This window comes from Pinus tabuliformis, chromosome 9 (assembly GCF_031772625.1).
Source record: "Pinus tabuliformis cultivar Carrire ecotype Pingquan chromosome 9, CPIR1, whole genome shotgun sequence".
NCBI classification, from domain to species: domain Eukaryota; kingdom Viridiplantae; phylum Streptophyta; class Pinopsida; order Pinales; family Pinaceae; genus Pinus; species Pinus tabuliformis.
Genome location: NC_142307.1, coordinates 1,054,157,398 through 1,054,170,382, shown reverse-complemented (window position 1 = coordinate 1,054,170,382; position 12,985 = coordinate 1,054,157,398). Strand labels below are relative to the sequence as shown.

The following is a 12,985-nucleotide window of genomic DNA, read 5'->3' as shown; positions in this document are numbered from 1 at the left end:
AAGTAAAAACAAAAATAAAACAAGAAAATGTAAAATCAAAACAAAAGAAAATAAAAATAAAAAACCAAATTAAAACAAATTGAAAGAAAATAACAAAATAAATCTAAAATAAAATTGAAACCTAAACTCACTAAATTAACCTAACATAAAAAATAAGTAAATAAAAAGGTGAAAACCTAAATCTAACCATACACATACAAATGAAATAAATAAAAAAGGTCGAAATGTTTGGGTATCGAATTCTTGTGTGCAAGTATACTTTGACGGTGGTGGAATGGAGAGAAACTACAGGTTGACAAAATGGAACGAGTGTAGCTTTGGATAGAGGAACCACAGGCTTGCAGGACGACGGCAAGAGAGGGAAAGCAACGACAGCAATGAAGTCTTGCGGGTTCGATGGAGAAAGGATATGGCGGTGGAGGATGTACGGGAGCAAAAAGAGGCATCAGATTTGCTTGTAGGGAAGGAGCAGCGTTTGAGGAATGCGGCAGGAGGAACTCGAGCGAAGGGATTTGAGGGAGAGGCGTAGGGAACAACGAGGAGGACGTAGCGAAGAGAGATGCAGGTAGCAGGGGTTTGAGGGCTGCGGGTTGGACGAAGGAGAGGACGCAGCAAAGAGAGAAGAGAAAGGTTGTATGTATGTGGCAGCAGTGAGCCACATGAGGAGCAAGGCAGGGGAACGTTGCAGGTTTTGATGGAGTTTGCAAGTTGACAACAGCAGCAAGGAGGGCTTGGAGTAGATGCAGCAAAGAAATCCGAAATTTTCCAAAAACCACAAAACACAGAAAACACACAATTTTTTTTTCGAAATTTTCTGGAGGCTCAATATGGCAACAAACAGGAGAAAAATGGTAGCCAAGAACCTAAGAAAATTTCCCAGAAAATCTTATTTTAAAATGACTTGCTTCTGCTTCAGATTTATTCGTTAAACCCTTGTGAAAATTTCGAGATTTAAAACTTTTTAAACCCTTGGACAACAAAGTTTTTGAATAATGTACCTACGAAATAATGTTGATAAACTCCCAGAGATCCAAATCTTACCCTCCAGGGCCTAAATCTGGACTCTACACAAATTTCCACCTCAGATCTGTAGCTGCACAACAAGAAAAAAACACCCAAATGGTATATACAATGATAAAAACTTAAAAAAAAACAAAACAAAACAAAACAAAAACAAAAAACAAAAACCCAAGTCAGAAAACCAATAAAAAAATTTACAGATTGCACAAGAATGGTAGATCTATCAGATCTGAGGAGTATGAGTGCAACTCCACTCCCAGATCTGATAATCTAAGGCTTTCAACAACCAGATCTATCAATTTCCCACACAAAAAATAATTTTTTAAATTTTAAGGAGGTGCTAACTCGAAACCCTTCGTGCATCACCAACAAAAAAAATCTTATGATAAGCCCGAGATTAATTTTATTGGGCTCCTTAGAAAACACGGATCGGGAGTTGGCTGGTCCAACTAAAAACTTCCCCTAATGCCCGAGGATCTAAAATCAAGATTTTCCTGCAAAACTCAATCCAGCCATTAAAAATAGAGCGAAAAAATAATAATAAAACTCAGACAAATAGAAATACCTACTATTACGTTCAAAATTTAGATTATTGTTGAAACCCCAGCAACTGAGTACTTATACTCAAACCACTCTTTAGAAGCTATCATCAATGACTTTAGAAAAAATTATGCATGAAAACAACACATCTTACAGTATTGCCATGAAGAGTAACACCATTAAAACTTAACCCCAAAGTCTTTCTCTATTATCCAGAAAAATATTACACAAGAGCTTCTTGCTAAGCACAAGACTCAAAGGTCAGATGAATCAATTGACAAATGAATTCATATTTAAAGATAAATCCTCCAACGGCTAGTTCGTGTGATCCTCGTCAAAGCAATATTCCGATGGATGAGATTAAAAAAAAATTAATCTTCATCAACGATGGATAGACAAAACAATTAATACAAATAAGACACAATCACAAGAAAAAAATGATTTTAGACCAATGTCATTTACATTCATCAAGTTGTCCATCTTTAAGTCTCCTAGAACCTAGGTTCCACTGGCTATTCTCATTCATTCACCTTAGGGACTACCCCCCTTGACTTGTCCAGGAGAGAGTCTAAACGAAATGAGTAAGGATTAGATTGGCAGCCCTTACTTTGAGCATTATCGCGGTGCCTAGACACTTTGTGCGACAACACCGAGATTAAGGGAACAGAGCAGATTCTGATTTGAGGAGCTGGTGGGACGTTGTTTCTGTTGGTGCAGAACAGTGTCTATGGAGACAAAGCCAAGTTAGAAGAAATCACTACCCTGATAGATTTCTAGCCAAGAAATCTAGATCCGAGTTACAGCAGCAAAGGAGGATTAGAGAGGAGTGATTCAACATTTGGCCGGAGGATTTCCGATAGGAAAATCAGGACTCAGAGGGAGTCTAGAGAGGAACTTGTTCCTTAGAGGGTGTCTTGTGCCCAAGGAATCCAGATCCAAGTCCTGCTAGATTAACGGCAGGAGAGGGAGAAGAGAACCAGAGATGGCAATGAATCGGTTGAGGGATTAGGAAAGATTGGACGGAGCATCCAATTTTGTCATCTGGAAGGCCAGGATCCTGGTGATCCTAGATAAACATCGCATCAAGGACTATGCCTTAAAAGTGGTTGTTGTTCCGGTTAAAGGTGATGCAGCAAAGAAGTACGAGGAGGTCGAGGCGAAGGTAAACTGCATGATCCTAGAAGGGGTCAAATATCATGTAGTACCACACGTTTTGAGAAGGAAACAGCGAGGGAGATGTGGGAGACCCTAATCACCTTGTATCAGGGCTCTTCCATGCAACAGAAGATGCTATTAGAAAATTAGCTAAGACAATAACAGATGCAGAAAGGAGAGGATATAGATCCATTCCTTCTCAGGTTAGAAGGGATTTGCGACCAGTTGACTTCTGTGGGGTCCACGCCAGATCCTGAGTTCATTGTCAGGATTGTCCTGAATGCAGTAACCGAAGACTGGGAGACATTTTTCCAAAGCATTTTGGGCAAAGTGACTCTTCCTAGTTGGGAGGAGATGTGGGTAGCTCTTTGACAAGACGAGCTCAAGAGATTGACCAAGGCAGGGATTAGCGGTAAGGGAACCCGAGTCAAGAAGGGGGAGGAGGAGGATGCAACTCTCGCATCTGCGGGACAATAGAGGCAGCAGAAGAGGAAGAAGAAAGACATCACCAAGGTCAGATGCTTCAACTGTGGGAAGTTGGGACATTATGCTATTCAGTGTCCCTAGAAGAAGGGCAAGAGCGAGGCTTCTGAATCAAAAGTTGCTCCAACGAAAGCGGGGAAGGAAGGTGAGGATGACGATTGTGCCATGAGTGCTCATGCGCCTCTGGAGAAGAGGTGGGGCGATATGGAGTTGTAGTCGAAAGGACTACATGAGGACAGGATCCTTGAGGTGCCCAAACTATTGGATCACATATGGCTACAGGAGCACTTAACAACAATAGCATAAGGACAGGTGTCAATTGGTGCGACGTGTGATGGAGCAACAATGGAAGAGATAGAGTGCCAAAGTTTGAGGCAGCGTAGTGGATGTTGTAGCAGTGCAAGAGGCACAGAGCAATTTGCAGCAGCGCAGTGGTAGCAGAGGGTCGGCAAAAGATTAGCAGCAGAGGTAGCTTCAAGATCACAAGGCATCCATATTGACCAGGATATCAGTTTTTGGGGGAAGTATCAGTTACTTCTCAGTAACTGAGTTGCAGTGCAGCAGTTAGCAGTGGCTGTGTTATGGGCAACATGATGTAACATTTTGAGAGGGAGTTGCAATACATATGTAGCAGTGGCAGGGGCAGGGTCATGGGCAGCAGTACAGGAAGCAACAGTGCAGTGGATGAGGGGCAGCAGGCCAAGCATCAACAGCACAAAGGACCGATGCAGTGGATCAGTGTGATGCTTCTAGTTGGGAGTATTGCTAGAGCACATTCCGCGCTAAGAGGGAGTGTTGATTTTGGGTAGCATTGGATGTGCTTTAGCTCCGAAATTTGGTGCAGGGGCTAAAACACATGAGATCTCCAGAACCCATAAATCGTTTGGAGAAATTCCACCCAGATGAGTTATTAAAATAATTAATATTTTTACTGGGTTCCTAAGTCTAAACATAGGAAAATAAAAATATTAATGTGTATTAATAAGAATATGTGTGAGAAGGTTCTAAGTGACGAGGATCAAGCATGTTTTAATCTTAATCGTTGATTAGAGATCAGATCACGATCGTTGATTCATCAACAGGAAAAGTATAAGAGGAGGCTTGAGGGTCAGTTGGAGGGACATCGAATTGATCAAAGACTTCGATTTTTTTGGAGCAAGGTTTGCTGAGAAAATCGAGCTAGTGATCTGAGTCGCAGTGAGGGGCAGTTCGGCAGAGGGACTTCAGTCCAAGGCCGAAGAATTCATAGCAAAAAGGCAGAGCAGCACCAGGAGAGTCAGCGCAACTCCAGAGAGGGTGACGCAAAGGGCAAAGAGGCTGACGTAGGTGACGCAGAAGTTAGAGGGGTTGACGCAAGCCCTTAGAGGCAATGTTGGGGTTTGTCTGTGTGGCAGAGAGAGAACAATTCAGCATATCGACTTTCTGAGCAATGGAGACTCACTTAGAGGGTGACACAACTCCTAGAGGAGGTGACACAGTTCTAGCACAGAGCTTGGAGCAGCCATTGCTGCCCAACACTGGGGACAACATTTGTCATCTGTGGGGTTTGATCATCCAGTTGTTGGATTTGCCGAAATATCTGTCTCCAGATAGAGGTACTTCTACCAAGGTTATTCTCTGTTGGGTGAGCCGCATTTGGCACCCTAGTTGTATTCAAGAATCTGCTTAATAATACAAACCCTCTATATGTTGCACCAGTTTTCCCGAATTGGGTTTTTCCAGGGACAATTGCCCAAAAATAGCGGTGTCCTTTGTGTGATTGTCTCAATTTATTTCAGTTCATGATCTATATGTATGTGTAGGCTGCAATAGTGTTTTCATCATTGTTTAAGTAATTAAATAACTTGTTAAATGTAAAGAACAAGTAGAAGATGATAAATCAATGATTGGAGTAGGATTTCTAATGTGTAGATTTAGAAATTTTCACAGAATTGATGTCATACGAGGTTTGTTAAGAAACAACTCAAAGGTATGCCTTAAACTATAAGCTTTGTTATAAAGTTCTCTTCATATAAAAGGTATGATCATTCTTCTTTTGAAATTTGCTTTACATTACTGACATCATTATGTCTAGGGTTTTGAATCACAAAGATTCTTGTTAGGGTGATTAATCATTAGATTGAATCTACCCTCATGATATTATTTGATCATTCTTGTGTAACCCTAACCTTTAGGGTTCACTACAAAACCCTAGCCTCTTGTTGCTAAGGGTATGTCAATATTGATTATGAAACCCTAGTCTACATAGGGTTGTTGATGAAATCTAGAATTCCTATTCTTTTGATGTTTAAGGTTTTGATATTATAGAAACCCTAGCCCTTTAGGGTTTGTTGTTAATGTCTAAATTATGTATTGAAACCCTAGAACTTTAGGGTTTGGTAAAACCCTTGTAATGACTATAGTAAGATCCTAGGAATGAAGCCCTAGGTGTATGTTCATATGTTTGATCGAAACCCTAGCCCGATGAAAATTGTTGATGTATTGATGTTTGTGTCCTAGGTTTACCTAGTAGGTATGGATATTGATATGAGATGCTAGTACATGATAATGTGATCCTAGATATGTATATGCGTTGATGCTCATGTTTTAGTTTATGAATTCTAGGGTATGTAGCAAAGCCCTAGTAGAAATTGATATTCTAGGTGATGATGTTTAGTTTTGATGATAAAATCTAGGGTTTGCAACTAACCCTAGTAGAAGTCTGACATGTAAAAGCATATTGTTGATGTAAAGCACTATGATTGGATTGTTATTTGTTTGAAATCTAAGGCTTTGTGTCTCGAAGATGAAGTCTAGGATTTGTGACAAAACCCTAGCAAGAAGTTGAAGTCTAGTATGTAAAGAGATGTAACTTTTGCTGATTATGAACCTAACTAGGTTTAGGTGTTTAATGTCTAAAGTCAAAATGCTTCCATATGATTCTAATATAGTTAACTTTTGTTGATTATGAACCTAACTAGGTTTAGGTGTTTAATGTCTAAAGTCAAAATGCTTCCATATGATTCTGATATAGTTAACTTCATGCTTTTGTATGTTCGTACTTGCTATTAAAAGTTTTGCAGGTACATAATCTTCAAGATGTTGAAGATGTTCGTAAGTAAAGATGACTTGATAATATTGATAAGCATGATGAAGGAAGTTATGTGAATGATAATGATCAAGATAACCTTGAAACCATAAGAAAGAATATAAGCCATGAAAGGTTCTTCGATATTATATAAGAAGGAAGTGGTTGATCTCCCTAGGTTAAGGAGTCGAGATAGAAGAAAGGGTATATCTCCCAGTTAAGAGGGAGGGTATATTATGATAATGAATACTTTGAAGTAAGCAAAAGTACTATCAATAAATGTTCATGAAGTTGCAAACAAAAGACTTGAAAAAGATCTGAAGATGTATTTGGTGTTGCTGAAAAAGTGAAAGAAGAAGAAAGCTTCTGACAAATTGTATATAACTTGATGATAAAAGTAGTATCAAAACAATTGAGGACCTCGAAGGTTTGTATTTACTTGTATGTATATTTGAAAGTGTATTATTGATTGGGGTTTGTGTTTGTACAGGTAAATCTCTCCATGAAAAGGTTGAACACTCTAGAAGCATAATTGGACAAAAGGATATATCCAGTTTGATAGGGAGAGTTGAAGCATCGAATGGTGGATGCTTGGGAGGACATTTGGTCGGCCTATGTCTTGATGTCCAGATCCCGAAGCGGGAGGGTGGCGTTGGTCATGGAGCTCTGACCTTGGATACGCACCTAAATCTTGAGAGTGGCTGAAATCTTGAGTCCATCTTAGTCCCACCAGGATAGAACACCCTAGTCAGGGTATCTAGTCTGCAGCATTGAGTGTGCTAGAACTCTTCGTAGTTCATTTTGAGATCTTCCATATACCTCTATATATATGTAATTATGGATACCTCCCTATTTCAGACGTAGTATTGAAGAATGTAACTAGTGTCAATGTTCATAATTGTATTTGAGTCATAATGAAATATATTTGTCAAAAGAAAGAAAAAGAAATTTTATTATTAAAAAAATTGACTTCTTAAAGCATGGGTTTCATGCTTGGGTCAATGGTTTTTAGGTCAAAGCCTCCATTGAAGGTTTCTAGGATTTATGTCAAGTGTCCTTGTCCATGTCATGTTGTAAAAGACCCTTCTTGGTCTCTATTTGTTAAAGAAGAAATTTATTTTATTGTAAAATAGGTTAATTAGGCCTCCTCCACCAAGTCGGCCTCAAATTGGAAAAGTCAACCTAAACATAGAGGCAGAAACTCCTATATAAAGGCAGCAACTCTACCTCATTTGTCACTTACAGACACAAAATCGATCTGCAACTTATGTGACTAGAAAAAGTGAATTTCAAGGAAAGGGCTAGCAAAGAAGGAGGTCTCTCTCAAGCATAAGAAGTCGAAATTCTCTCTCTGTCACACGTGTAAATTTGTGAAGCTGCTAGAGGGCCCGAAAACTGCAACGCTGAAGTTGGGCCGAAATTTGGAAGCTAGGACAGAAATTTTGAAGCTGGGGTCGAAATTCTGTAGCTGGGAGGTCAAATTTCTGGATTGTTGTTGGGCTGAAGCTGCTGGATAAGAAGAGACTACTAAATCATCTTGGAAGGTTAACTTGGTGGAGGAGGAAGGACTGTTGGTCTAAGGTCTTTGTTGTTGAGAAATCTCGGGCATTAGCATTAGGTGATTTCTCTTTGATTAGTAATTGCTTGTTAATGCTTTTTACTTCTTTAGATTAGAATCTTCTTCTTCTTAGATTATTAGTATTCTTCTTCATCAAACAGTAACCAATGCATGAACATAAATAGACAAGAGACACAGAATGTAGGCTATGAGCCAGGGCCAAAACCTCTCACTCTTTGAGAGGAAAACCCGCACAAATTCTTCTTATAGAGATTCCAATTGATGAATACCAAGACCAAGACCCTTGACCTATTAGCCACTCCAAGATCAAGACACTAGTTCTCTGTCTTGTGCTCTTCTTCTTGACTCCTCTTCCTCTTTGATCAAGATATTGTCCCCACTGAGATCTTATCATTGTCTTTATATCGAGATTTTCTTTACTGTGAGACCTCCTTACTATCATGAGACCTTATTTCTATGATGACATAGATATAGCACTGAACCATTACGATCCATCACTGAATAGTAGCTCCTTGAACTAGTACTGAATTGTGGCTACTATATAGCACTGAACTATAATATGTATATATATCTATAGATTTGTAGCACCGAGACCTTCTTTCAAAGATCCGAAATTTCGTTAGCCCATAAAAGACTTTTGGTGTCCCTTCCTTACCTATCTGAATTCCTTCCATAACTTGACATCCGAACTTTTCACCTCTTCGTTGTCACTGTGATCCGAGTCTCAGAGGGATCTAAATTCCCTTTCTTCTCATTGAATTGTAGACTTCACTGAAATGGTCATCTGAATCAGAGGTGATCTGAACTTCTTCGCTACCACAGTTCACCGAAATCTTAGAGACATCTGAACTTCTGAACTGTCCTAATGTGAGGACCCTTCACACCTATTTATAGTTGTTGATCCATATAAATAAGCCGACCTATATTTTTGAATAGGTGTGTCTTTCATAAGGTGAGTTGACATGAGTTTTGCTTCATTTTGAGGCCAACATAGGAAGAAGAGAACTATTGCTTGTCGTTGGAGGGCTTCTAGACACTTTTGTATACATTCTTCATACATGACATTGACTCTATATGATTTTTATGACAATTCCTAAAGGCTCTCATTAGGAGCCATCTAAAACAAAACCTCTTGCTCATGAAACGCATGAAGCAACGCATTACAACAATAATTTTATTTTCTTCTTTTCATCATTTACAAAAATCATAATTACATGCCATTATGAAGACTGGACCTAGTTACACTTTTCAACACTCCCTCTTAACTAGGAAGGTATTCATAATGGTACTTGGTCATTCTCAATCTGAAGAATTTCTCATAAGAAGAGTCGGATTGGTAACCCATTTGAAGAATTTCTCATAAGAAGAGTCGGATTGGTAACCCATCTGTATAGCATCATATCAACCAGCATTGTCACGAAGCAAGGCCTTGACTAACAGGTCTATCCACACGATCAAAGCACAATGTTGGCGAGACCAATGATTCATAGACACCATAATCATTGCCTCTCAAGGTACATACTCCACCCGGGTGTTCAGAGAGTATGATCTACTTTGGACTATTCTTATCTTGCATAGCCAGTCCTTAAAGAATATCAATCCTCTACGACTACTCTTATCTTGGATGCCCTATCTCATCCTCAAAGAGCATCGGATGCCAGATGTTTACCCAATCCTCCATTCTATCTTCCCAGGTTAAGACCAGAAAGAAGTGTCTATCGCTCCCTCTCAATTAGGGAGGACATATCAATTCCAATAATGGAATGTATTCATTCCTACAGAAGGAATGTACCTAAGCTCCATCTTGGCTTAGGAATTTCCAAGTTTCTTTCAAGTAAGAAACTTGTTTTCCCTCTTAATTAGGGACCTACAGCAGCTCCTCAACCAGCTGCTTGAAGAGCTCCTTCCTTCGATGTCATGAATTTCTATGTCAAGGTGTCTTCATCTTTATTCATAGGTCATTGACCATCCATCACTTTCATCCATGGGTCAGTCATGTCATTATTCCTTTCATTAGAAAGTGATCCATTAGTCTTCATCTGGCCTTGCCTCATGTCATGCCCCCTTCTTCATGCCATATTTTCCAAAAGGATCTTACATGGTCTTCTTCACTTGGCAACCCCGCATAAACCCATCCAGATATTTGTTCAAAAACAAGAAATGAACACTTAAATTAAAATTACCTTTGTGATGGTCTTTCATGATGACATCTTCCAATTTGCGTCATCTTCTTGTATAGATGTTGACATATCTCCTAAAGATATCCATTGTCAAGGGTCTCCATCTTTTTTAGATTTCCATCAGAGTCTTCATATCTTTCCAGGAGATTTCCTAGTCAAATCTTCTTGGTCTTTTGGATGTTGATTGCCTTTACCATGGTTTCATATCTCATGATCTCTTCCTTGCTTTCTTCACACATTTCATTCCCAGAAGCTTCCAATCAGAGTTCCTTAATTGTAGTCACCCACCTCATACTTCATATGAGGTCATATTATGTTGATTTCATCTAGTTTAACCCATGCCATCCAGCATCATTTCATAGGAGGAGATTCCTTTTTTTTATCATGCTTCTTGAGATAGAGCATTGATCCATGTTACCTGCAACCATACAACATTACTTTATAATATTAAATACAAGCATACATACCTCATTTACCTTTAGGTCATCTAGGCTCCTTTCAGCAGCTTCATTGATTGAAAAGAGCTTCAACCCCTTAATCTGTGTCATCTCTTATGTCATAATACCATCATCCCACGAATTCCACAAGTTGGAGTTCTTGATAAAACACTTGCTTCCACTCTAGATCGGTGAACCTTCCAATGAGGATTCCATCAGAGAATCTTGAGGATCTTGCATATCCCTATTCAGCAAATGTTTCCTTTTGACTGATGTATGATGAGACTTGTCCTGGATGACTTCTTTCTTTTTACTTGAGCTTATAATGAGGTTACCAAGAGCTATATCATTCATAGTTGATTATCAGACATCCTTCATGCTATGGTGATGTCACAAGCTCGTACTTCTAATGCTTTTTCTTTTCCTTGGACTTCCTTCTTTCAACTTCCTCCACTTCTTTGGTGAAATGGAATTCTTCTCTATCTTTCTTGATATTGCCCTACTTGAGCTTAGGACAATCTTTCCTGTAATTCTTATAGCATTGAATCTTAGCTAAGTTCTTCTTTCCTTTCGACAAATGCCTTAATTCTTTTTGCCCTCAACTTGTCTTCTTCCTATCTTGCATAGAGACCACACTTTGTTGAATGGGATAGCCTTCTTATCCTCATAGACATTTGTTACCTTTTTCATTAGTTAGTGTATTTAGAACAATGAGGATTATCTCTCCCAAATCTTGCAATTGAGATCTTATGAAGATAACCCTTTATCCTTTGATACCTTCAATTTGTGTAGATCAAATCTAAGTGATGTCACCAACGTATCATATATCTCTTTTGATGTCTCCAATCCTGTTATATAGGGAATGAGGGAACCTTTCACTGATTTCATAAGAGTCCCTTGAGCCCTTTGATCCCTTTCCATGTATTCAAATAATTCTTGACCTTCAAATGGTTTGGAAAATTTTCCAAAGATATGATTAATGACTTCACTTTCTTCGAGGACTATGCTTATCCTCCTTTTCCATGCAAGGAAGTTCGATGACCCATCCAGCTTATAGAACTCCTTGCAAAACAAAGTCATTTTATTAGAATAGATTATAGAATAAAAGATACTTACTTGACAAGTGAAGATGGAATCTTCAACTTGAGTCCTTTGATGAAGATGTATTATTTTCCTTTTGGATGATCTTCTTTCAAATGAAATCCCTTCTTCAATAAAAGGAGATTGACCCTTTTATGATGACGATGTCTATGATCTAGCTCCCTTTGATGATGGTGATTGATGAGGATGTTCTAATGCTTCCTCAGACGATCTTCTTTAAGGATAAAAAGGTCCTTTGCTTCAATTGGAGGGAACTTGCCTTATAGCCTTCTTTGACTTCAAGATATTTCAACTTCTCGATGGTGAATGACTGCAGATCAAAAATGATTCTAGGATTTTGACCCTTTCCAAGATGATGTGATCTTAGTCCTAGAAATGCTTTTTTCAGATGTCAATACTTTGGGTTGCCTTGCCTTGTAGATTTCTTCGACTTGATGAGGGTCTTTGCGGTATTTTATTGATGACTTAGAGGACCAAAAACTTTTGCTGGTGTAGACTTCTTCTATCTAGGGTTTGATACTTTGATGTAGATCTTGAATTTTGCTTTGATATCCCCTTTGACTTGCCTTGATGGCATTCTCGAAACTCGATCCTTGAGTGTCTCTTTGATTGCATGCCCTTTTCTTGACTTTGACACCTTAACTCTGATACCATGTTGAGAAATATAGGGCATTAGCATTAGGTGATTTCTCTTAATATAGGGCATTAGCATTAGGTGATTTCTCTTTGACTAGTAATTGCTTCTAAATGCCTTTTACTTCTAAATTAGAGTATTCTTCTTCTTAGATTATTAGTGTTCTTCGTCATCAAACAGTAACCAATGCATGAAGATAAATATACAAGAGACAAAGAATGTAGGCTATGAGCCAGGGGCCAAAACCTCTCACTCTTTGAGAGGAAAACCCACACAAATTCTTCTTATAAAGATTCCAAATGACGAATACCAAGACCAAGACCATTGACCTATTAGCCACTCCAAGATCAAGACACTAGTTCTCTGTCTTCTGCTCTTCTTCTTGACTCCTCTTCCTCTTTGATCGAGACATTTATCACCACTGGGATCTTATCACTGTCTTTATATCGAGATTTCCTTTACTATGAGACATCCTTACCATCATGAGACCTTACTCCTATGATGACACAGATATAGCACCAAACCACTGTGATACATCACTGAATAGTAGCTCCTTGAACTAGTACTAAATTGTGGCTACTATATAGCACTAAACTGTATATATATATATATATATATAGCACCGAGACCTCCTTTCAAAGATCTGAAATTTTGTTAGCCCAAGAAATACTTTCGTTGTCCCTTCCTTACCTATCTGAATTCCTTCCATAACTTGACATCCAAACCTGTCACCTCTTCACTGTCACTGTGATCTAAGTCTCAAAGGGATCCGAATTCTCTTTCTTCTCA

At 38.8% G+C, this 12,985-nt stretch overlaps 1 protein-coding gene across 2 annotated transcripts in view; it reads right to left on the bottom strand.

Moving 5' to 3' along the window:
• The window catches only part of LOC149152308 (uncharacterized), a 223,977-nt gene that overhangs the window by 68,775 nt on the left and 142,217 nt on the right, over positions 1–12,985 (bottom strand). The window lies entirely within an intron of this gene.